The following is a 26483-nucleotide window of genomic DNA, read 5'->3' as shown; positions in this document are numbered from 1 at the left end:
ATGCTACCTACCCAGGTATCTTCCATGCAATTGTAGTTATCTTTGCACTTACCCATGGCCTGTGACAGCTCTCAGTTACTGCCTTTCTTCAGCAACTGGGATATTTTACTCACTGCTGGTATTCCCCCCTCCATATCTTAGCTCCCCATTTTAAAATCACTCTGGGAGCTAAAATCTAATAGAACTGTTTCCAATCTCTGTTTCTCTGTCTGTCTGATCTATCAAGACCCATTTTCCACTTGAAAGGGTAAACAGGTACCCATCTCTACCAACAGCATTTGTATTGACAGACAGCAGGGGAAAATTGTGAGTCTGTGGCTACAAACCCTGTAACTTGACTAAGAAAGTTAAGACATACTGAAGCATGGCTATCGAATTAAATTCTAGAGCAAAAATTCTTTTCTGTTGTGAGCATGCATTCTGCCAATATTTTTTTCTATGCACTTAGATTATGCTTTTATATTTTGCATACTTTGTATATGTTTAGAATTTTGTAAGTAGGATACATTTAAAAATAACTGTACAAAAGAATATCCTATAATATGAAGAGTACAGAATCTACCAAAGGGTTAAGTAAATTAAAGCAGTAAGTAAGTGAACTGGTTAGTCAGAATGTTGATTTGTGAAAAGAAATATTACGGCTGACATAGAAATCTGTATAGAAATTGGAGCCATAAAATGGTAAGTTGATTGTAGGATGATATGGAGAGAGTTTGCATCTCCAGGGTAGTTAAAATAAAATAACATAGAATCAGCAAATGTTTTTTATACACTGGAGAATCCTATAACAAGGCAGAATATTTGATTCTGGCAGAGTTCTAATCACTCAGATGTTGATTTGGATGCCACTCAATACAAAAATGAAGAGGAGGAACACATTTTGAGAGGTATTTGAGGATAGCTTTCTTTCACGGCTTATTGGAGCATTCAGATGGTTAGAGGTTATTTTGGACCAAGTCCTAGAAAATATACCAAGTATGATTAATAGGACTGAAGTGAAGAAACACCCAGGACATTACAATATCATTAGTTCAAAATATTCCTGGGGGCTGGTGAAAGCAAAGTGAACATTCTGGACCACAGGAAAGCTGACTTTGAGAAAACATAAAATGTCCTAACAGGTTTTGGTAATTATTTTATTGGTCAAGATTTTATTATGTAGAGGGAATCTAGTGAAGACTCTAGGAAGTGTTTTAGAAACAGTTGGTGATGCAATTAAAATTCATCCTGGTTGAGTCTAGAGGGAAAAAAGACAACAGATGCAAGTTTGTTTAAGTGGCAATGTAAAAATAATTATAAACAGAAGGCTTCTTTAAAAGTATATACAAAAAGTAGTGAGGGGTGGATTGGGAAATCTCTAAAAATAAGCATAAGCAAGTCAAGAACATAATTAGCAATACCGAATGTCAAGCTGTAAAGGATATTTCAACTAACAAAGGACTATGCTGCTGTATTTACAGTAAATGAAAAATAAAATGGGGAAATGAGCTACTTAAAAGGGAGATTGGGGAACCAAGAAAAGTCTAATAAAATAACAGATTTCAAGAAGAGATGGGAGATGGCAAGCTGCTCAGGGCAAGGATTGCATTTCCTAATTAAACCAATTATCAACACTTAATGTTGCATTTAACACATTCAGAGCTCCACACTGAGTGCTGAGGTTTCAGATGACTTTTGCCTTCACCAGCAGTCTCACAAGGTTGTAAAGTATAGAACATACAGCTGTACAATAGGTGTAGAGTCTTCTTGGTCAAAGGGTGCTACCCATGCAGTCCATCTTTGAGTTAAGTGACTTGCAGGATTGCTGTTTCAGTTAGAAGACAAATTAATCTATAATATTTACAATACTGCCTTGAAAATCAGACTATTACAAAGTTACTTGTTATTCATACAAATAACTTTTTATTCATTCCAACTGATGTTGTGTTTCCTTTCTCTTGAATTGCAGCTCTTTCGCATGCAGCATTGGGGTGTCTGCTGAGGAAGCAATGTATTTCAGGAACACACAAAGAAAATAGCAAAGTAATCATGGAAATACAGGGTGATGAGTCAGCCAGTGATTTCACTTGCAAGAAGAATTTGTTAGTGTTGGGGCCTGGCTTTGCTGCTTAGAACTGCACTGAGCAGTAGCTTTCCTATGGAGCTCATCATTCCACTTGCTTTGCCAGTTCCATGTCCTGAGCTTTCTCTATCTGCTTGCACACGTTGACTCCTACTTTCTATAGTGTATGGCTCACTGAGAATATGAAAAGCCTTATGATAAATATCTACCTTACAAAGGCTTCGTGACCTAGTTAAGCACTGTAACTCACGCTGTCAAATTACATTTGGTGTCAGCTGAGTCTCTTACTAAAATCCCTAAGTAGTTGTGTTTTAGTCACGAATACGAATTATTGACTGACACACACTGAACTAAAAGGTTTTTTGAACCTACTAAAGAGCAAGTACAGAATATGTCTGAGATGCTAACATTCTTATAATACTCAGCCAATGATATTCTCTAGCCTGAACCCCACTCTAGTAGCATCTTCAAGTTTTATTAATATGGGCTACCTTTTTTTCCATGTGACTGATGAACACTGGCCAGTCATACTACTAGTCATTCTAGTACAGTTTACTACTGATAGCACATCTGTAAACAACACAAATTTTACGGATTGTTTTGCAATAGGATCAGAAGCTCTCCTGTTACTAGTCCAAACAGATGAAAATGGCATTTGACTTATCTAGTTAGAATGCCAAAATTCCTACTTTTTCTTTTTTTTTTTTTTAATTAGCATCCAGGAAGTTTGCAACATTTTTGTCTTCAGAAAACTTCATAATGGTGAATATGGCCTTGATATCCCCTCTTCCTCTCGGCCTCTGATGCTGCCACAGATAGGCTAAAGCACATGCTTCTGTGTGTAAGAAGAAATGGATGGACAAATAATAGCAGCTATAGGAGGTTGAAGACACAAGTGACAAAAAAGGGGTTTTATTGTTTAATGGTCCTTGAATTCCTGACTGCATGTAATAGCACTGGGAAAGACAAGCAAAAAAGAGGCATTTCAATAGGGAAACTGGAATTGAAATTCTATTGTTTGCAATGCAAGCTACTGGCCAGATTTCAGCCTGTTCACTGTGTTTAGTTTCAGTGACCTTTTCAAACAGAGTAGTGCCCTGCTGAAGGTACAGAGCACAGCATCAAGGATAATTCAAAGTGATGGAAAGAAGATGTTCTTTATGGTACATAATAAATAGCAGGACTATCCCTGGGTGGCTATATTGTGATAGTTATATTTATGATCCAGTAGAAGTCCCTGACATGTACGTTTGTGGGGCACTTCTTAGGAGGAAGCAATTTTCTAACTAAATGGAAATTACTTTTACTGGAGAAGACTGAAAAAAATACAAATAAAGCTTTCTTTTTTTATTCTTCATTAGATAAACCATCTCATAGCTGAACTTTGTTAAGCTCCAAAAAGCAATTCATAGGTTTTAAGCTCCTGACCCAGGAATGTCATTAAACATGTAGTTTAACTTGAAGTGTGTGAGTTGCATTTTGAATTCAGCAGGTTTACTTGAAGGTTGTATATTTAAGTGCATGGCTGGACTAGGACCAAAGCTCTGTGGCAAAGGATTTGTAATATTCTGTTGTTGATATTACTGCAAAGCAAATAGTAAGTAGTAGTAATTATTGTTCTATTTCACAGTCATTATTAAAATAAAACTTGATATAGCTTTTAGCTCTATTAGTAAAAGGTTCTCTGATTTCTGTATCAGATTTCTAACAGAAGGTGCTCATGCAACATATGACATATTAATAGTGTTTCACATGTCCAGGACTGATGAGCCATGCCATACCTGTTCCATACAACTGATCTGACTTAGACAGACTAACCTACAAGAAGTGCACTCCAGGACCACATAATCACATTTATTGCTCATATGCAGGCAGTCTGCATCAATTCTGAATGGCACTCACAGTAAGACTTCATCTCAGAGTCAGTTTATGCATGTATGACTACTTGCCTAGGATTTTGCATAATTTTTTATTATTAATTTCAATAAAATTGGTAACAAAGTGACTAGCCAAAGGGGTATATTGAATGGCAAAATCTACAAGTTAACTCGTGGTGGTTTCTTAGTAAACCCATTAAAGCTACATCCCGCAATTACTTACCAACAGTTCAGTGCTTATTTTGTTTCCCTGGGGAATGGCTTAGTGTAAAATGCAACAATATATTTGACAATAACTAATTATTGTAAATTAATAAAACAATTGGTTATTAGACCAACATAGTAATAATTTTGCATGGCTGATCCTTCGCAAGCAAATGTGGTGCAAGTGGTCATTCCATCTTATGTGAGATAGTTACAGCAGCAGACACGTTTTGGAAAGGGAAATTTTATTGGAATATGTACTTATCTGAATATAACACAAACGAATTCTCTCCAAGCAACTTGCAAATGAGAGGGAAGAAATTTGTTGTCAGAATTGTGCACCTGGTAAAAATATTGAGGTGAGAACCGTAAGATAAAACTGTGGGCTGCTGACAGCCTTAAAAAATGCCCTAATTGAGAATGAGACTGTGAGGCACATCTAACTGTTACTAGGACCTTGAAAGGACTGGCAGTCAATCTTCTAATTCCATATTATGGAATGAACCTGCAGTGTTTGTGACCTTGTAAAATCAGTTTGAGCCTAGCTGACTTCTAAAGCCTTAAATCAAGATCATGCCAGAATGAGATGATTCTTGTAAGAATGATAACCCACAGATAATGCAAAATGAAATCTAGTTGGCTTTTGAAATGACTTGGACAAACTCTGGCAATGGAAATGTCAATCACATGGCCTTCTGCCAAGGTTAAATCTCAACTTCCCTGTGATTCAACAGTCTGGACACTTGGCAATTGTTTCCCACACAAATGCCATAGAAAAGCAAGAAATTTCTGTTAACACCTGGTGTGAGGTGACTTGAAATAGGCTTTTTAGCTTTACTTGGGAAGTAAGTCTTAGAAAAAGAGGAGAAAATTATTGTTTTGTAACTGGTCTCCAGACATACAGACCCAAAAGACTTCTCTGCTTGCTCATCTATATATTCAAAATACAGAGCCAAGTCAGAGGGTTGTGACCTTCCAGCTAAAACTGAGGATTGTCAAATGCTTAAAGTGAACTTCTTCATTCCAGGTAAATTGTCTTTTCAAATTGTCATCATAAATTCCAAACATCGCTTTTCCCCCACTGACATTTTCTCCATATTTTCTCATTGCTCTTAACTCAGACACACTAATTTTTAAAATGTGAAAGCATGAGAACTTCTGCTGATTTACAAGGAAAGTACATTAATAGGCTGCCACTGCTGTTCACCTCAAGACTATAGAGTATCCTAGTATTTCTAGAACAACAACATGTCACTCATTTCTAAGTGTGAGGCAATAACATAGAATCATAGAATAGTTAGGGTTGGAAAGGACCTTGAGATCATCTAGTTCCAACCCCCCTGGTGTTTTCTTCCTTGTGTTTCTGACCATAGCTGGAATGATATAACCAGAAGCACTTTTCTCTTAGCTGAAATGAAATTATGGTGCAGAAAAAGTTTCTGGCTGGACTCCAAGCTTAATTTCATTGAAGTGTGGTATTGTCTTTCATTGCAAGTAAAAGCAGAGAGGAACCTAGGATTTATTTCAATGTTATGGCTCCAAGTTTTAAATCACTTTTGTCTTTGTAAGGTAAGAAGCATAGTGATAAAAGTAAGCAATATATTCATTAGGAACTTTTAAATCCCTATTCCAGAGGTCTATTTGACATTAGATATGTTTTCACACTTAGTGAAGAATAAATATCCTGTGGTAAGAAAAATTGTCAACACAGGTGGGCCAGATTTATGTTATCTTCTCTTACAGCACTTTACAGAACAAGTTACATGTACCATAATATCCTGTAATTCCTAAGCTAGGAGAGGTTTGTTAGTTCCTAACAAGGATTTTTGCTTTCAACAGCTCCTGTCAACACTACAGATCCAGGTTCCCCATCATGCCCTACTGCTCTATCTTTACCCTGCCACTTCTTCCGCTTCTCTATCATACACCTTTTAATCTTTACAATGCTAACACAAATGGAGTGCTTAAATTATTTGGGCCTTGTGTAACAACTGGCCAGCATGGATCTTTATTGTTCCCTCCCAAACCTCAGGCAGGCATGTCACAGAGGCAACACCTTCCTAGAAATACGCTTCTCTCCCATTCCCTTCCTCCCCTGTAATTTCATGCTGATGCCCTGTAGAGTGTATGTCCCAGAGAATGCTTTTAAACCTTTTGCTGCTCTGCTTCCACTTCTTTGCTAAATCTGTTCTAAGCAGATGAAGTCTGAAAGGTAACTGATGTTATAGAAGGAACTCTGCTGGAGTTTTCTGAGAGGCAGAATGTAGTGCAGCTCTGTACAAAAATAGAAAATCTGCAAGGCAGTTTTGCTGGATTTGAAATAATTTTGTCTGTAATGCCTTTTTAAGTAGCTGTACAAAGCATTAGGTTGGGGCATTTGATGTGGGATGAGAAGTAACAGCGATGGTATGGACCAGTGAATTGTTCTCTTTAGGAATGCTTGACTGAGAACTCCCCACAAAACATATTTATGTTTTGTTTTTCCAGGTACAGAAGGTGAGTTTGTCATTTGTTTTCCTGTATTTGGAATGTGTGCATAAATTTGGAATTTATGCCTTCTGGAATAAAGAACTGCAAAAGAGGATTGATATGCCTCAAACTTGAGCCTTTCAGTTTTGAGAATAATACTTCCACCACTGTCATGGAATCAGTAAAATCTACTTCACAAGGTTAATTCTCTGTTTTGTAGCATTCATTCAAACCCTTGTTCCAGCTAGAATGTATTTGAAAAAGCCACCAATGATATAAAACATTAAGAAAAAATCCCAAACCCAAATTCACCAGTAGGAAAAAAGCACTTCAGTTGCTCAAAAGGCAGATGAATCCTAGAAAAAAAAGATCATTGACAAAAAGCGATCTGGCTCTTCTAACAGTTTAACAGTATTCAACACCATATTCTGGTTCCCAAGTAGTGCTTTGTTTGTATAAGTATATATATATATATATGCCCCTTCTGTTTCCAAATGGCAAAGAAAACCACCACTTTTCTTCACCTTCCACTAAAACACTAGTAGAGTCTCCCTCTTTACAAGGGAGATCATTTTCCTCACTAAAACCATACTTTTAGTCTTTGACAAAGGTAATTTTCTGTACCTAATTTAAAGATGAATAAGCTGACCATAAAATGAGGTTGCATTCATATCTTGCCAGAATTCCCCATGGAAATTTTACACAGTTGGAATGAATCTCTCACAGGTTTAAGGGAGAAAAAGCAAGTTTCAAAGTAATAATTTCAGTGTTTATTTCCTTAGCTGTTATGAAATATTGTAGACTATGTGTGTGCTGAATTATACTGGTTTTCCTACTTTAGATGCTGACACTGAGTTAGATCACCATAACAAAATTACAACACTTGAGTTTCATGCAGTTTATGACCTGCTCGAGTACAACTTCTTCAGTTGCTGTGCTTCTAGTTAACTCCTCTCAGACATTATCTCTTTGGTCTCTGAAGTATCTGGGATGTATTAAATGGCCCTCAATCATATGATGTTATTGATAAGAAATTCACATGGCTAGAACGGTTGGCTGTCTCTGGGTGGGTCATAAGACTCTTGGCAAGGAGAACAGGTATACAAAAACATGTTCATCTTTGTCCTGCACAACAATATGAGACACTGGTGTGATGGCTGGCATTGTACATTGTCCTGCCTCTCATTTCAGTGAATAAAATATTAGAGAACAGGATAGTAGGTGCAAAAAGTACTCATGGTCTCCAGAAGGTTGCTTAACTTCATTCTAAGTATAGGTGCCCTACATTTTCTGGTTGAAAAAGATACACTTTTAGAAACTTAGAATTAAAATCTTAATATTATATTTTAACTAATTTGTGCCCTTCCTGGATTAATTCTGATCTGCTTAGTGAAAATATGATTACAACAGTTATTGAAATGTATAATTTTTCAAACACTATTTCAGTAAATTAAAAATATTGATCATATGTCAGTTTCAAAAAAGAAGAACAAAAAATAGAAATGAATATGACTTCAGTTTTAAATGCTTTGAACTAAAAAAAGAAGCTGTTTATTCTTTAGCACTAGTTCTAAATATTAAAAGCAATAAAACACTTATCCAATACCCCTGGGAGCATTCTCTGTAACTGAATCAGTCTTATTCTCAAGTGTTTTCCTGAAATTCAGTGTAAATTATCATTTTCTTGATATTACTAATTCCTATATGTCTTCAATCTGCTTCTGAAGTATTTGTCATGAAGCTTCAGATAGAGCTATTACTAGGTCTCTTTTCCAATTGTAAAAAACATGTTCCGTGCAAATCCAACCTTCCATTATAGCTTGTTTAATATTGGCTCTATTGGCTTTGGATTAGACCCTAAAAGACAAAGTGTGGATTCAGTGAGCAAGTGGAAGGAGTGAAATTCTGTACAAAAATGTAATTTCTCATTTTTGATTCCTAAAAATTTGTAGAGAAATTGTTTGTAAGCATCAGTGTTCTCAGATAAAGCACTAACTCATTCTCAAGCAAATGATGAGTTAGGTACAGTGAACATCTATCAATTATATTTAAACTGTTTTACTAAAAACGAGGTGAATGTGTGTTCTGATGAAGCCTTAAATCTGAGCAACATTTAAAGTTTCATGCTGTAAGATTCAAATATCTTAAAGATTGCCATCTATATATTTTATTCCAAACTCAAATTATTTGGCATCCAGCATGCAACTAATCGAATATTGGATCTTGTCATGACAAAGAACATTTTATCTTAAAATGTCAAGGGCATCATGAAAATAGCCTTACAGTTATGAATTCAGGAAGCTGAGTCACAGTGGTTATCCCATTGGAAATGACCTCCCAGTTGAAATTATGACCAACAATCCAATAGGATTATTTAGAACAGAAACCCCAGAAATGATGAGGAGGATAGATTTGTTATCATAGAGAATAAACTTTTCTGGACTGCTCAAGTTTAGAGTCCACTCCTGAAGAAAATGCTTGAAAAGGTTCAAATAAGAATAAATAAAATGGTTAAAGAAAAGAGATTGCTTTGAGAGGTTCCAAATAAACATGTAACCTCATTTCACATGTCGTAATGATGAACAAAGATTTGGTAAAGAGCTTTTCATTCTAATGGAAAAAAGCTGAACAAGATCCTGTAACTGGAAGCTGTAAAAAACCCCAAACCAACTGACGGTTCAGTTTGAATACGGATGACAATTTGTCACTTGGAATATTAATTTATTTTTTTTTTTTGGCATTCCCTAACAATTTCTATCAGGAATTTAGGGGACATAACTTTGTTTACGTTTGGCTATTCCACTGAAAGTAGAAATCGATACAGTCTACTGCATTGATTTGCAGAAAGATGTGATCCCAGATCTTTAATTTGAAAGCCTTAAACATATTTTAAAATAAAAGTGAAGTAGAAAACAGAATGGAAGCTCAGTGTATTTCCCTATTCAGCTTTTTAAACACCACATTTATGCTGGGAGGGCAATTTTTTACCTTTCAACTTTTTATAGGAATGGGCTGTGGTATTTAGCAAACTTTATCTGTCTCTCTCTCCATCCCCATCTCCCTCTTTTTCCCTTTCCTTCTAAAACCACAAAAATGATTAACTACTTACTTGTGCTCAGCAATCTCAGCAGAAAAATGTGCCTTGAGCATTTTGCAGAATGATTGCAACAAAAGTGTTCAAGGGAATGTAAAGTAAATAATGACAGTCCAGAGGCACAGGTGATGCTATGTTTAAGCTTCAGATGTTAGAGCGTATCATTCTGATAATGAAGACATATAGAAATATTGACATATATATAGAGACACACTGTGATGCACTTATGGTTTGTTTTCAAATGTACTTCACCTACTTCAGGAAACTAAAACGTATTGGTTGCTCAAAAGAAGAGTGAGAAGTCTCCATACAATTCATATTGCATATGAAGCAAATGCTGTTATGAAAACTTCATTAATATGTAAATTGCAACATTTTGATTAGCACTTGCAGACCCCTTTTGTTAAGAAAAGAGACGGAAGGAGCTAACCAGATTGCAATAATTTACATAATAACTCAGTGGTGGCAATGCCACCAAGAAGAGAACCTAAGGAATGTTATAATGCCTTTTTTAACAGCTTAGCATAGTATTAAAACACATTGTACAAAAGGAAGGAATATTTTTTTCTTTAAACTGACAAACTCTTTTTGTGAGTATTGGTAAAAAATTTAAGATAAGCCAGAGCTTATTTTAAAATAATAGGAGATACATACTTCTTCTGTTACTGGTATTGAAAGATATTTCAATATTTGGACATCTTAAAGGAAGCTCAATAGCAGTCATGTTTGCTCAGCTCTTTGGGCCACTTACTGTCAAGAAACAGTTGAGCACCTACAGCTGGCTTACAGCAGTGGGGCTTTTTTAGTGGTAACCCAGAAGGTGGCTAGTAGCAGGAGAAAGAAAATAGTGGGGATTCTAAGTACTTTCATATACTTGCCAAAGTTCAGAGACCTCAGGGCAAAACAGGAAAAAGAAAAGAAAAGAAGATACTTGAAAAGCAAAGTTCAACAGCTCTGCTTGGTGCTACTTGAAAGTATATTACAGGCATCATACTAGATTTATCAGAAAAAATAACTGTGATCTTTTAAAATTAGTGATCTAGGTGGCAAATTATGTTTGTTACAATTCCAAGGGATTTTTTCCCCAGCTAATCTCTATAGAAAGGCCTTCATTATGATGTAACTAAAGCAAATATTGGTCTAAGTGTTAAGAATAACAATACAGCTTTTTGCCATTAAAAGGATATTCTGTTACAGTGGGAAAAGAGTTTCTGTGAAGCAGTGTGCCCATAGGGAACTTCAGAATAGGAATGGATGAACCTGCAGAGATTTTTTTATTTGCCTTTGTTAAATCTTTAAAACATTTATAGATATTTTTAATGTTTTAGAGCACATTGTAGAAAGCAGGAAACTTTTGTCAAACTTTTTACAGGTATTCAGGATACAGTTAAAAAAATACCCCAAATAAATGGTCATGCTTATAGGAAGGACTGGGCTTTCAGCTGGTGATAATCAGCCTTGCTCCACTGAATTCAGTAACCTTACACTGACTGTCTGGCATTGCAGGCATCTGCAGGAAGAAGTCTATTGCAAAAAGCATCAGCCTTGCTCCAACTAATGACATATCTTTTGAGCTGGTGGGATAAGGCTGATTTTCAACAGATAAGTACTGGCATATAGGATGCATGTGAGTCAGTAGACATGAAGAAATTACTTTAAAAAATCCCAAATTAATTACTAGGTATTACTGACCTTTTAAGACCAGTAAATTTTGACTTGTCTGTGTATCACTACAGTTTGTGAGATGAACTCCTAACCAGATTAGTGGCTTCTTTTCAATGGATATCCCTATCTCCTTTTGGTGTTTAAGTATGTTAACAAGCATGTCACATTTTAGCCCTCTTAACAGTTACGAGCTGTTATATAATAAACAAGTCTTGATAATTGGCATTTGATAACGTGTTCACAAAAAAACCCCCAGCACCAACTCCCCTATTGTACCTCCTTGAAAGTAGCACTTTCTAAAAGATGAACAGCTGAGGCCAAGCAGTAGTTGGTGACACAGAGCACCTAGTACCCTCCCTCCTAGGCAGCAGGTAACCAGAGCTTTGGCTGTCTGGCCCAGAGTCTCTGGTTTGCCTGAACTTTACAGGCTCAGAAGGGAAAATGTGACATTTCAGTTGTCTTTCTGCTGCTTCTTTCATGATTTGCCAGGTGCCAGTTAAATCCTTGCCATAAAACATTCATCGTTAAGCTTGTCTGTTTTACAACTGGCAACCCACAGCTGCTGTGGCCATACCAGTATCAAGAGACTTGGAACTCCAACATGCAGGAAACCAAACAATATCTTCTTTTCAGCTGCATTCATGTTGGCAAAGTGAATGTTTTGGGAGCTATTGTGCTACTGTATATGCAAAGGGCTAAGACTAATGAGGGACCAGGATGAAGCAGATTTGCTATCAAGTCTGCTGTCCACTTTGCCAGATCTGCTACTTCATGATAGCATAAACATTTTTGCTAGCCATTATATGTGTGTAGCAGAAGTGGCTGGGTTTGAATGAGCATTTTCTTTGCAATAGGGCTAGAACTGTTTTGAAGCAAATTGCAGATCATCCGACCTTCCCAAGCATCAGTTTGGTTCACAAGGTTAGTCTGGTGTGTCCAAACTTCAGTCCTTTCAGGGAAACTAAGCTGGAAGTTCTCTTGCTATGCACCAAATGTGCTCCAACCCTCGTGGAAGACACAAGGGTGCAACACAATGACTGAGCAGAAGGACAAACTGTGCATGCCAAGCATGCACTTGAAGATTTACAGACCAATAAGAACTCCTGCAATATTCAGAAGAGCTCCTTTGTGGTATGCTAAGATACATAAGACATATGGTCCTTCACATTTGCAGTTGTACAGCTTTCTCTTTGTTCAAAATGCTCTCCCTTCTTTAACTACTTTATCTTCAGTTGCTGAACTCTTTCGGTACTCTTATAACAGTTTTAAAGAATTATGGCTCCTTTCTTCCTGCTCACTGTTGAAATAGCAACATATCTCCCCTTATTCACAGAAATCTTCCAGAAACCTGCTGCAGTGACACTGACATCAGCTTATGCCCTAGAGAGCTAAAACTTTATCTAATGGCAGGATAACATGTTTAATTATTAACAAACCAGCCAATCCTCTAACCTCATGACTGCCATCGCATACACAATGTCCAGCAAAGTGGCACATTATATTCAAGAAGATGAAGCTCCTTTTATTGAAGACATAGGACAACAATCTCACTTTGGAAGTGACAACATACTATAGAGACTTCAGGTGAGAAAACCTAGCTGGGCAGGTCAATCTTTTGAGTGTCCTTCACAAAGTATACCCTTACAAAGACTCTGTTTGGAATTGAACAAAGCCAGAATAAGAAAGGAGACCAGGAAGAGGGCACCAGAAATGAGTAGGAAGAGTAATAAGGCTTATGGCTACATGTGAGACTTTACAGATAATCCTAGGGAGAGAAGTGACATGCTTCAACCTTCCGCATGAAACAGGCATGAAGGCTGTGCAAGGCTTCCTACACTTGCCTGTTTAGGGACCTGCATCCAAGAAAGCCAAGGTTTTGGGATTGCTTTATTATGAGCATGCTCTGTGTGTGTATTTTTGGTCCATTGGAACAGCCTGATCTGGACCAAAGTACACCCTAAACCATATATGCTGTGAATGTAAGGGTGTCATCAACTATTAGTCTAGTAGGTCTGCTCCTATCCCACCAAACTGCTTGAACTTGGCAAGTTCAAGTGACGTGTTTTCAGATTCTTCCCTTTAGTGATGTTTCAGGAATACCTGGCTAATTCCAGAGGATGGCACACAGAATGATCCCAGACTCACACCTATCACACAGCTTTCTGTATCACTCATAGGCCGCTCTCGCCCACTGCATATTCAGTGCACAATATTTGCGCATTCCATACTTTTCACGTATACATACCAATTTTCATGATGGACTTCAAGTGGTGTGCTTTTAGTTTTTCAGTTTCAAGTGGCACTGCTCTAAAATGCTCAGAAGCAAGCTGAGCAAACTCATCCTCCTGCAAATGACCATGAAGACTATTGCAGTTGTGAACGCCTTTTCCTAACCCCTACACAGTACGAGTTCTGGGATGGTTTGAGGCATGAGCTTTCTAGCCCTGCCTAGCATTATCTGATCCTGAGTTGGTTTAGCTACTTTAAAGTATTTTAATAACTGATACTTCTTTGCAGTGTGCCAGAGATGACAGTCTTTTGTATTTGTGTTCTGATAACATGACACTTCAGGTTGTGCCTGTGGCAGGGCATGCCAAGAGGATGAGCGAGGATAAAAGACCTGTTAGTGTCGTAGGGCAAGTCTCTGCAGCAGGAGAAAAACACAGTGCAGACATATTTCTATCACTAATCTGAGCAGTGCCTGGGCTGATCTAGCCACAGTGCCACGTCTGGGTTTTCGCTAGCGAAAGGAACTTACCTGTTATTCTCCAGAAAGAATCCCAGGGGTATGCAGTGAGGCTGGTCACAGCAACAAGGTGCTGAAACGAATCAAAAAGTAGCATCCGAATTGACAGTGTAAGTTCAACCAATATGCCTACTAGCTGTGATCCAGGGGGATTTATTTGAGACACTCGGGTGGTGCAAATGCAGTGACAATAAGAATTAAATGTGGTTAGCTGGCTCTACATTTTCAATTTCATGTACCTCTATATAATTATTTTCACGAAGAAAATTCATTGTCATATCAGCAATGAATGTCCTGAACTTCAGCTAACTTTATTTTCTGTTATTGAAATATTTCCTTAGTTCCCTTTCCCCTCCTCACCCTACGATACTGGTATGTTTACAGCAAACCAGGTATAATGAGAGGGTCTCAATTGTTTCTCTTTCAGTGGAAGAAATTATCCTCAGTCCTCTATTTTTATTGTGAAACTTGAAAAATCCTATCTATACTAATTGTAGGGTTGTTCCATATATAAATATAATGATCATTATGCTGTTGAAATATTATTTTCAACATCTCAAACAGCCATTGTGTCATTCAGTCTTTTCAAATGAGGAGCGGTTCTCACGTGAAAGCAAATTGTGCTGAACAACACTCCAAAAACATTAATGTGTGAGAAGCAACTTAAAGCAATAACTGTGGCCTTGGACACACAGGCAATCATTCATTTGGGCTACAAAGCAATCATTTTGTCCAAGAAGAGAGAAAAATAGGTTGGAGCTACAATTTGTTCCTAAAAAAATTGGAATCAGTTAATCAATTTGCAGTAACTATCTGATTTATTTGTGTAATAACATGACTGACAATTTACAACCTTTTCCAATAAATCTCAAAGCCGTGATTTGCTGCAGCCATAAGCCATTTATTTTATAAAGATGACCTTTAATCTCTCTGATGATTGATTAATCAGTATATCATAAATAGAGCTATGAGAGGTGAAGAAAGATTTGCTTGATGATGACCAATCTTCTATTCCTAAAAAGCTCTGCAGGTATGCCCATCAGAGACCTTCGTTAAAGACAACAGAGGAATGAAAGTGGTATGTGGTGTAACACTGAAAGAAGAGCAAACGATGAACAAAAATAACCCTCCAGCTCTGAAGAGCTAGCCTGTTGCTTTACAGCACATCCTAACTAAGAGAGAGGTGAGTGGTTAAACCCAAGACAGAAGAAAGAATTTGCTGTGGCTGTGATTTCAGCATTCTCTTAAACTTCCCCACCCTTTAGGTACTCTAGCCCATTTGTAAACACTGTTTTCAGCTGTTCTACCTAATGACTAGAGAGAGAAATTGATTGATTGATTGATTGATTGATTGATTGCCAAAGCTTCTCTCACTTGTCTTTTCCTCCACTTCTGCTTCCTAGCCATACACTTGGAAGACTGAAGAGCAGGTAAGTATTGCTTACTCTCCTGACTGTTCAGTTAAGTCTGCAGGATCATCCTCTGCTCTCTGGAGAATGTCTTTTTTGTGAGATGGCTTCAGCTGATGTAATTGCTTGTCATCTCTGAAAAGGGGTTTCCCCTCTGCCTGATATCAAGCTCGTACTCCTCCTGTTTCTCTTGAACGTGATGTGGCACTCAGGTGAGCTTGCAGAAATTGTTCCTAAAAGAAGTGGAGGAAAATACTCGGGGAAGGTGGGGGGAAGTTGATTTGTTTTTTCTCACTCAGCAATAACTCATGTAGAGAGTGAATGTCAGGGCTAGTACAAGGAAGAGTGTGTGCAGGGTTAGGGATTGGAAGAGTTCTTTCCATGGAGATAAGCATTCCGTTGGCTCAGTTGCAGGTCTGAAACTATATCCACAGAGTCTCTATATTGCTATTACTGTGGATCCTTTGCTCTGCAGTTGTATCCCACTTACCTCTCTTGTGCCTGTGGTCACACAGTCATCTGTATCAGCATGCTGACATGGGTGCCCATGGCCAGCCCTTGTCCTAACAAAGAAGAGATAGGAAGGAGCAAAAGGCTCTGTAAAAGTGAGTGATTGTTTTGTAGACTTAAGCTTGAATAAAAGTTGTAAGTGGCTCATCCAAAGTCTTTGGCTCTTTTAACTGCTTTTGGTGTTTTGGTCAAAAGTTGGTTGCTCACTTCCAAACATTATATTTGTTCTTAAAGCATTACTAAAACTGAACAAAAATACCTGCCACCTGGTTTTCACTTGATTTGTAGAGCTGCAAATGACTGTACCAGAACTGATATAGTGAGGAGCCAGGACTATAGCGTATTAAAATGCTACTTGTGAATGACAGCTGAGAAAGCCTGGTGGTAGTTGGGGAGATGGTCTGGGATGTTATTTTAGGGCACTCTCCATTCCTGGATTGTGATTTCTTTACCTGTGTGAGTCATGCAAGTGACAGATTTGATAATTCTTTTGCCCCTTAAGCATTGTCTGTACATGGGTAGTCTCTAGAAACAGTATTGTAGTAAGTTCTCGTAGAAAGGAGGGAGAAAGAGCAAGCTGCTGAGCTAGGAAAGGGGACAGAGTAAAGACACGTACCCCAAAGGAAAGTAGCACAGAGGGGCAGAAAAATGGCTCGATGTCCGGCTGGAGACTGGTAATGAGTGGTGTCCCTCAGGGATCGGTGTTGGGACCGGTCTTGTTCAACATCTTGGTCGGTGACATGGACAGTGGGATTGAGTGTGCCCTCAGCAAGTTTGCCGATGACACCAAGCTGTGTGGTTCGGTTGATACGCCGGAGGGAAGGGATGCCATCCAGAGGGACCTCGACACACTTGTGAGGTTGGCTGATGCCAACCTTATGAAGTTTAACCATGCCAAGTGCAAGGTCCTACACCTGGGTCAGAGCAATCCCAGGCACGGCTACAGGTTGGGCAGAGAAGAGATTCAGAGCAGCCCTGCAGAGAAGGACTTGGGGGTGTTGGTTGATGAAAAAATGAATATGAGGCAGCAGTGTGCGCTCGCAGCCCAGAAAGCCAACTGTATCCTGGGCTGCATCAAGAGGAGCGTGACCAGCAGGTTGAAGGAGGTGATCCTGCCCCTCTACTCTGCTCTCGTGAGACCTCACTTGGAGTATTGTGTGCAGTTCTGGTGTTCTCAACACAAAAAGGCCATGGAACTGTTGGAACAAGTCCAGAGAAGGGCCACAAGGATGATCAGGGGACTGGAGCACCTCCCGTATGAAGACAGGCTGAGAAAGTTGGGGCTGTTCAGCCTGGAGAAGAGAAGGCTGCATGGAGACCTCATAGCAGCCTTCCAGTATCTGAAGGGGGCCTACAAGGATGCTGGGGATGGACTCTTCATCAGGGACTGTAGTGACAGGACAAGAGGTAATGGGTTCAAACTTAAACAGGGGAAGTTTAGATTGGATATAAGGAAGAAATTCTTTACTGAGAGGGTGGTGAGGCACTGGAATGGGTTGCCCAGGGAAGTTGTGAATGCTCCATCCTTGGTGGTGTTCAAGGCCAGGTTGGATGAGGCCTTTGGTGACATGGTTTAGTGTGAGGTGTCCCTGCCCATGGCAGGGGGTTGGAACTTGATGATCTTAAGGTCCTTTCCAACCCCAACTATTCTATGATTCAATGATTCTAACTTTGGTAAAAAGTCACAGATGGTTTGATTGATATGAATGGCAATGTTGTATTTGTTTTCTGAAAACACCCTCTACAATAGCTGCATACCATTTTGTGATTTACATGTGTGAAAAGGCTGAATTTGGTCTCAAGAAAACTGAATCTGGAGCTTTGGGTTGACAAAATGCAGTAGCTGAAACCCAGGAATGTAAGCAAGGCTGGCCTGAAACATAGTGAATTTTTGCAACTCCGCCTCCTCTCCAGCAAAGCGTATGTTTCCACTGTATAAACAATTCTGGATTTCTCCTAATTTAGCCTGTATTTTTAGTGAAAAGAAATAATATTATTGTCAGTCCCATCAAACAGACACTGCCATAGGCTCAACAATGCAATGGAGCAAAGTATTAAGAGATGACAGAATTGCTTTATTTTGAGGCTGAGGAGGAGGAGGGGATCATCAAGTCATTGGGATTTTTTAACGCATTATATTAAGTTGGCTGGCAGAACATTTCAACAGGGATGCCAAAGCCAGCCAAAAGGCCTAGCCCATAACCTCTAATCTTATGGAGCTGAACTCTATTATCTGCCATTAAAATTAGATGTTACTGAGTCGTAACAGATGTCTTCAGCAGACACATTTTTATTATTGAAGAAGTTTTAGGTAAATGGAAACTGAGCCCCAAATTTCATTTTGTAGACTATGGGACTGCTGTGTTTTGTGGTTGAAGCTGGCACTTTAAACATGAATTATACAAGCTTTTAGAAAGCACACACTAATTGATGCCTCAGCAGTTCTGCTGAATCACAATAAGAACACAAGCTGCCATGAAAAAATGGTTGCAATAACCAGTTACCCAACACAGTGGCTCCTTTTTTTGCACAGTGATTGACACTAGTTAGTGGGTCCACGTTGTGCATCTCTGTAGAAGTATTTTAATTAACTGTTCTGAAGAAGCAAGAAAGGAGGTAAGAGGAAAATCTTCCCAAAGACCTTTAATAAAAGCCATCTGGAAGGTGCATGGTGGGATATGAAACATCTTTATGAATATGCACCAGCACAGGTGTTTGAATGAAAAACAAGAGGGATTAAGACAATCTCTGTATTTGTAACAGTTCAACAAAAAAAGGTCAGAAACCATGGGAAAATTTGTTTTGACAAAACCATTTATGCTAGGATATTGCATTAGTGTGAAACTGCCCTCTTCAACTCGAAACATGTAATATAAATATGAATATATTCTGCAGCATGTGGGTATGGTTCCATATATGGTGCCTCTAGCATTGGGTTAGAGACCCTGGCTTCAAGAGTGTGGTGATATTCTTTTTCCAATTTAACAGTACTATTCAAAGGCACTAGACAGTAAAATGAACTTAATCATTTCAATAATATTCTTCTCTCCCTGAAGGTACAAAGGGAATAGGCTCTTAGATCATGTTTGCTTTATGAACTTTTAGGGAAAGAGTTTGCTGTTTCTCCCTATTTTGCCTTAGGGCATACTATTTCAATGATGGTAGAGGTAAAGGCATAATTAAAGAAAAGAAGGTCTTTTTGGTGCTCTGTTTTCCGAATGTGCATAAGTGTAATAGCAATGGTAGTGAGAAATCATGAGCCCTGAATAATGTTGTGTTGTTGAAAAACAACTTTTTTATTCTTTTCTAATTATTTGTGTTACCTTCATAGCCAATTTTAAATTACAAGATAGACTGTAAAATATGATGCTTTATATGGCACATACTTCTCATTATTATTTAAAAATAGAGTGCAATATTAAAACTTTCATAAAAGCAAAAAAGATCTTGGTTTTTTGCTCAAAAACCTGCTACTATGGAGGTCAATAAAATAAGTTAGTGGGGTTATTTGTGAAGTAAATCAACATGAACGAGGTGGGGAGCATTGCCTTAGGGAAGCATTTCTATCTTTTCTTATGTAGTATCCTGGACCAATCAAGGATGCAGTCACTGCATGTGAACCTCTTATGTTACTCTAGCAGTGTAATTAAAATCATCAGTTTGCACCTTGACACAATTAATTGTTGTTTTTAATTGCCATGGTGGATGGAACAGAAAAATAATGTATTTTCCATTCTCAATTATCTTCACTAAGCAAGCACTTTATGCGGAAAGATATGTCACTTCTGTACTGCTTTAAAAAAACCCTGTATCTACTGTTTTTAAGTGGAAAACCATTTCTGACTTGGAAGAGGTTGTAAAGGATGTGTTTGTCAGGGAACATATTTCAGTGTGCTTAAAACGGTTTTAGGAAACATTTATTCTCTGAACAATTTATGACTGATGGCTTTGTAAATACATATTAGATGTAATCTGCTTTATTTCTCCATGTCTTGTACATTGTACCATACACCCACTGCTGGTGTTTTTAAATAGACTTGATCCATAAATCCATAACCTGAAGAAATTGTGGCTTGAAGAATGTATTCCCAAAAGCTTTTCTGTTTTTTTTTTTCTCCAGCTTTATTAGTTAGCCTCATAAAAGATTTTGTCTCTCCTTATGAAATGCCCCATTCATTAAAGACTGAGGTTTGATTTATGGTAGCATTGTATTATTTTCTCCAATAGCAGGAAATAACTTTGCAAAACTCAGGAGTTTTGCACTGCCTTAATTTTTGAATGCAAAGGGACATACAGGCCATGTTCTTCCTTTCCCATCTGGAGCAAGAAGGCAGAAGGGAACTAGGAACAACACTGCTCTTGTAGAGGGCATCAGTGTTTGAAAACTTGCACTCTCCCATCTATAAGCTGTTTAATTACACTGGGAGCTGTATATTGAAAAGTGTACACTAGGAGGTGATGTCTTCAAATTCCTAAAGTTGATAAGGAGACAACTGTCTCCTTTTTCTCATGCATGCCCAATCTTTCTCCTTCTTAAATAAACCTTTATAGGTTTCTGCTTTCTCCTGTGGTAAAGAAATGAGTGTGCTGCTAGAGCACTTCATTGAATTTGGAGATCTTTGGGAATAAGAAGGGCATATGGCTTTTGGCAAAGTTGTCTCTGATGTTACCCAAGTGGGCCCAAGAAATAGCCTATGCCTCTTCCTGTGTCACTGCAGAGCAACATACGGATTGGCTGAAAAGGCTTCATGTCCATACAGGCTGAGCTGCCATCATCCAGGCTCTTCTTTCTCAATGAGCCCAGATATTGAGAAGCTAGTTTCCTTCTCAAATTAATTCTACAGCTGATCATGGTTTGCTTTCACTGGATTTAGGCTTAAGACCAGAATCATTCAATAGCCTAAACTTGCATTATATTAATTGAGGAAAAAAATTGGCCATTAAGGTAAGCACTAGGTATCTTTCTGCAGGGGGAGAGAAATCAGAGGGTTATTGTCAGTGTGCAGGAGATCTTATTTTCCTTTAAATAGCCTAATTCCTTCAGAATATTTGTGGGTTTTATTTTATTTTTTTATTGTTTTAATTTCAGCTTTTAAAAGAGTAGTTTTAATTGTCAGATGATATTAAGTCACAAATAACTTAGAAGCGCTGATAGCTACTATATTCACTTAGATATTTTTAAACCCCTGTTTTGATTAATCATTTAAAATTAAATAACAGCACTCCTTCTTGCCATCAGATGAGGTATGGTCTTTACATACAACTATTTCTGCAGTCATGTAATTAGTAGTTCAACAGTGCATGTATACGAAGAAGAGTTAAAGTGGAATATACAGCCTTAAATTTGTCATTTTCTGACTTTCAGTCCGTGACTTAGTAACTTAAATGCTCATCTTTTAAAGTAAGTTTTGTAAGGAATATGCTTTAGATTTCTGTTTCATGACCTAGTTCCTTTGCTCTGAAGATTCAGTGCCGAGGTAAACTGTCACAGCCCTGACAGCTGGCACCACAACTGAAACACTAGCATTTCTTAAGCTTATCTCATAGATTAACTCCTCAAAGAGCTTGTACACTTGAATGGCAGACCCTTCCACGTTCCACTTCATCACAGTCAATGCTTTTACTTTTGGCAAACAGAAATTGCTTAGAATTCATTTGTGCTCTGCCACATTTTTCAATACATAAAGCTGATTTTCCAGCCAATTCTTACAGGAAATGTGTTTTTCCTGGCTCCAAATTGTAAGAATTGTAGCCCTGGCTAGTGTAGGAACTGTAGTTGGGGATCTATTTGAAGATTTCAGTATCTCTGAAACCTTCTTCTGTAAGTTTAACATTGCTTTAAGATAATTGATGATTTTTTTTTTTCCATACCAGGGCTAAATGGAAAGAAACAAAATCTTTGTGCAGTATTTGTGTCAATGTAATTATGAGATGCATACCACATCCTTAACTGCTGTATGTTGTCATGGTATGGTATGGTAACATTTCTACCTGCCCCCAAAACTGACCAATTTGGTGTGATTAGGTGCAAAGATGTGAGGCGAACAATGTACTCCTCGAAACTGAACAATAGGAGTTCCTACCTCAGCAAAGGTTGGCTACCATGATAAATGTGCATTTCAGTATAGCACACTGGCTGTGATTTCTTTGCTTGAACTGTTTATTACCTTATTACTGAACTAGAAATATAGTTCTTTAATCTTTTAATTTTCCCTTTGTCCACCAGCTTTTCTCTCACCCTTTCAACTCATCTAATGCTCCAACCAGCAATGAATACATTACTCTTCTAAAATTTGAACAGAAGGCTAATTCCTAATCAAAATAGGCAGTAATTTCTTTCAGTGCAAATTATCATCATTCATTACAAATTTGCTCTCCTTGAACTATGCCAACATGTATGAATTTCAGCTCTTGGAGCTAGCTTCTTATATACATAAAATCAAATATTATACTATACTATTGTCTTTTTATTATTTCTGCTGCATTTTTAATGCAAAAAAATAACCTCAAAGACTTACTAAATACTGCTACTGTTATGATGAGAAAAAAAAAGTTTAAACTTTTGTTGAGTTCTTATTATTCCAACAACATTGTTCCTTAAAAAAAAAAAGAAAATGCAGAGAAAGTAAATGACATGACATGTTGTTTATCTCTTTTCTTGCTGAAACAGATCATCCGTAGGGAATACTGAGCTTTCAGGAAAAAGATACTGCTGAGGTACCAGCAGAGATCTTTATTCCCATACCCAGTGGATGTCATTTTACAACCATTGCAAAGATGGCATTTGATATTATGAAAAAGACACATGTACTGGCCATCCTGGGAAACTAGGCCTCCCAGTTGGTGTTCTTATCTATTTTACATAGCTGTTGTGGTCTTCTAGGTGTCATCACATGTATGCCTACACATATACTGTGTCTTCAAACACCTCTTCCCAGATACAATTGTGTTTTATAGCACCATCTGTTCAAAGGATGGATTTCATAGATTTATAATAATGCCATCAGGCAAATAGCTTTGCAAATTGCAAGTATGGTTAAAATATACACAAAAGATACAAACATTAAACACAGCAATTACGTATTTTGTTATAGTGTTTCAATGTGTATGTGTCTGGATACAATTACTTCTTGCTGTTGCTGAGGTATAATGCTCTTGCTGAGGTGTAGTGCATATTTGTATAAATGGGATTTGGAACATTTTGTTTATCATGGTTTTTATTCTTTTGTTTGCTGATTACTCCTCTAGTCCAATATAATGTTCCTTATAAGTGAAAAACATTGATTATAGTGTAAATGAAATAATCGAAAATATAAAATGTGTGAAATCTAATTACATGTAGCCAAAGCGTCTGCTCCAAGTAGTCTAGCACTGGGGTTATTTTAGTCATGGGACTTACTTTTTAGGATGAGGAAACTGCAAAATGAGGGAAACTATATTTGCCAGAAGTTACAAACATCTTGGATTCAGACACTTAAAACTGAAGTTCTACTCTCCTTCATTTACATTATACATGCCTTTGATTTGTTTGCTATTCAGTCCTGGTGTTGGGAAGCTCCTAAACAAAGTATATAACATGTATACAGCTACCTGAAAATGTGGGAAATTATCTTCATTGTAAAAGGATAGGGCTGTGGGATGTTTCCTAAATCCAGCCATGGATGCCAAATCACAAAACTGCAAGGCTGTATTCCACTTGACAATAAGATGATCTTAAATGCTATAATTAAAAGCAAGAGTTACTTTCATTAAGTACTGAACCCCCATTGTGCCGATTATCCTCAAAATGCCTTGCATAATTCTTGTGAATCTATAACGCTTAAAGATACAAGATGAAACGCACTGTGGAGACAGACAGCGACAAAACACCTCCAGTCCTTAAAACATTAATTGATTTTTTGTTGTTGTTATGTTCTTTGGTTTCCATCAAACAAGGCTGAACATCAGAACACTTAATGTTGCATGTGAATACATATATGACCCTGTGATGAATTGTGATCACATGTGAAACTTGGATATCAAACTAGTGAATTAAGTTGCTATATGTAAGAATTAAGCTGCTATATATAAGGGCTATAACTGGCTACTAAACCCAGCATTTCCTGGGCCAAGAACTGAGAGAAAGACTTAGAGTCAGCATGCTATATTTTCTGATGTGGACATCACTCCCAATGTTTAGTTGCAACATGGTCTCTGGAGCTGGTCATAGTCATTCAGACTGCAAGATGCAGCTGTCTTCTGCTGTTTCTCCTAAATGAAAACCAGCTTGTTCAAGGACAGAGTAAAAACGCAGTCCTTCCGTTAGGCCTTACACTCTCAGAAAAGTGATAAAATAGATGCCAGAAAATCTCATTGACAACCTATTCTCTTGTGTCAGAATAGCAGCAGCCAAGGTATTCATTGGCACCAAGGCATGTACAGGTTTTGGGGAGAGCATTTAAAGAACCATGAAGTGGCTTTGTGGTGTGTTACAGAGACCTCTGAAGAATAAGGATCCACATGGCAGAAAGTATTGAAGAAGTTTGGTGAACTAAAAGCTAGTGTTATAATCTGACTAGAAACAAGATAAATTTTCAATACTAATAAATAAATGCTAGCCAAGGTAGGAATGGACTTAAAAAAAATCAGGTTTTGGCACAGTGTAGGAGAATAAGAGATGCAATGGATAGGCATTGTTGTGAACTTTCTAGATAACTGATAGGATACTCCTAGCTACCTGTTCACCTATAATAAAGGTGAATAGTTGCTGTCTGAGGAGAACAAAGGCAACTCATAAAACAATTTTCCCATGTTACAGCCACAGAGAAATCAGATATTTATTGTAGTTTTCTGGTTTGGCAACGCTTCTTTTTATCCTAAATCCTGCCCATTTTTAAGACTTCTTTCTGCATCTTTAGGTGGGGAGATCACAGCACCTTTTAAGCTGAATCAAAATACTGTGTTATATTCATATCTATGCAGTAGTCACATATCCAGCAGATCAGGCTTCCTTTGTTGAGGAATTCATTAATTCATGGTCTCATCTTAATGGCTTTAATTCCTCCTTCTTGCATGATGCAAGAATATGGTCAGGCATGGGGATTTCAGCCCAGGACACAAAGCACACAGCTGGTCTTTGGATGTTGGGAAAATCCCTGTAGAATATTAGTGGCTTGGCTAAGAGGAAACCTTTGGATGCCAAGTGAATTTACAGCAGGTTTAAGCTGCTCTGCCTTGTGTTGTCCGCAGTGTTCATGCCAGTATGCCCCCACACTGGGATGCCACCAACAATTTCCCTACTTACATTTGAGCTTGCGCAGCCAAGCTGCTGTAAGACAGCTGAAGTATCATGTTTACAGCTGTGGTGGATTGGCTCTGGCTGGACTACATGTGCCCACCAAAGCTGGCTGGTCAATCACTCCCCTCCTCAGCTGGACAGGGGTGAGAAAATATAACAAAAGGTTCCTGGATGAAGATAAGGACAGGGAGAGATCACTCGCCAGTTACCATCATGGGCAAAGCAGACTTGACTTGTGGAAATTAAGTTAATTTATTAACAATCAAATCAAAGCAGGGTAATGGGAAATAAAAACTCAACCTTAAAACACCTTTCCCCCCTCACCCCTCCCTTCTTCCTGGGCTCAACTTCATTCCTGATTTTCTCTATCTCCTTTCCCACATTGCCACAGGGGGGATAAGGAAGGTGGGTTGTGGTCAGCTCACCACATTGAGTCTGTTGGTCCTTCCTCCTCAGGAATTCCTCATGCTCTTTTCCTGTTCCACAGTGGGCTTCTCTCTCCATGGGACCATCAGTCCTGCCAGAAGCCTGCTCCAGTGTGGGTCTTCCCATGAGGTCACAGCCTCCTTCGGGCATCCCCCTGTTTCGCATGGGGTTCATCTTGGATCCAGCTGGCTTTGGCTCTTTTGGACATGAGGGAAGCTTCTACTGGCTTCTCAAAGATAGTAGCAGCCCTCCAGCTACCAAAACCCAATACAATGAGTGGTTAGGAAGGTACTAGCAGATAGAGAGCTCTTTAGGGAAGAGTGTACTGCCATAACAATACTTGAAGAAATGTAGAGACTGTCTCATTCAGTGTTTCGTACTATGTCTTACACAGTGAAGGGAGAGAGGTGACCATAGCTAGACCTTGTTCTGAATGCGGTAAGCAAGAAAGGGAGTCTTAGGATGCTGCAAGAGGAACAATATTGCAAAACTGAGCAAAAATAATATTCAGGTGATGAAAACATTTCCAGCAGTGAGCTGGAAGTGGTGACTATAACAAATGTTATGGTAGCTTTGATTCCTGTGGTACCCAGTGAGCTGCAGATTGTGTTCCTATCACAAATGAGAGGGGGAGCAGAGCCCCTGAGGCTGGAGAGGGAAAGCTGTAACCTGACTCACAGCTGTCATGTCCATGATCACAGCTGCCAACATGCTGTCGGCTCTCATGTCAGATAAGACAAGCTC

This window comes from Psittacula echo, assembly GCF_963264785.1.
Source record: "Psittacula echo genome assembly, chromosome: 3".
In the NCBI taxonomy this organism is placed as follows: Eukaryota; Metazoa; Chordata; class Aves; order Psittaciformes; family Psittacidae; genus Psittacula; species Psittacula echo.
This window is presented reverse-complemented; position numbering follows the sequence as displayed.